Source organism: Halyomorpha halys, unplaced genomic scaffold, assembly GCF_000696795.3.
Source record: "Halyomorpha halys isolate HHAL.00 unplaced genomic scaffold, Hhal_1.1 Scaffold1142.1, whole genome shotgun sequence".
NCBI lineage: Eukaryota > Metazoa > Arthropoda > Insecta > Hemiptera > Pentatomidae > Halyomorpha > Halyomorpha halys.
The window spans coordinates 176,784-176,996 of record NW_027113900.1 but is presented as its reverse complement, the minus strand read 5'-3'; positions in this window follow the sequence as shown (position 1 = coordinate 176,996).

The window sequence follows — 213 nt, the reverse complement described above, 5'->3', positions numbered from 1 at the left end:
GCATTTAATTTCCTACAATGAACCCCCCATTGGACGTATCTAGAATGCGGTATTTAAGAGAAAAATATTATTTAGTCTTTTTCAATCAAAACTCGCTTCCTGTTCATCCGATCGTCTGCATTCATTTGGCAATCGATTCAGTATTACATTTTCTACAAGAAACACACCATTGGACGTTACTAGGTTGCGTTATTTAAGAGAAACATATTTTGG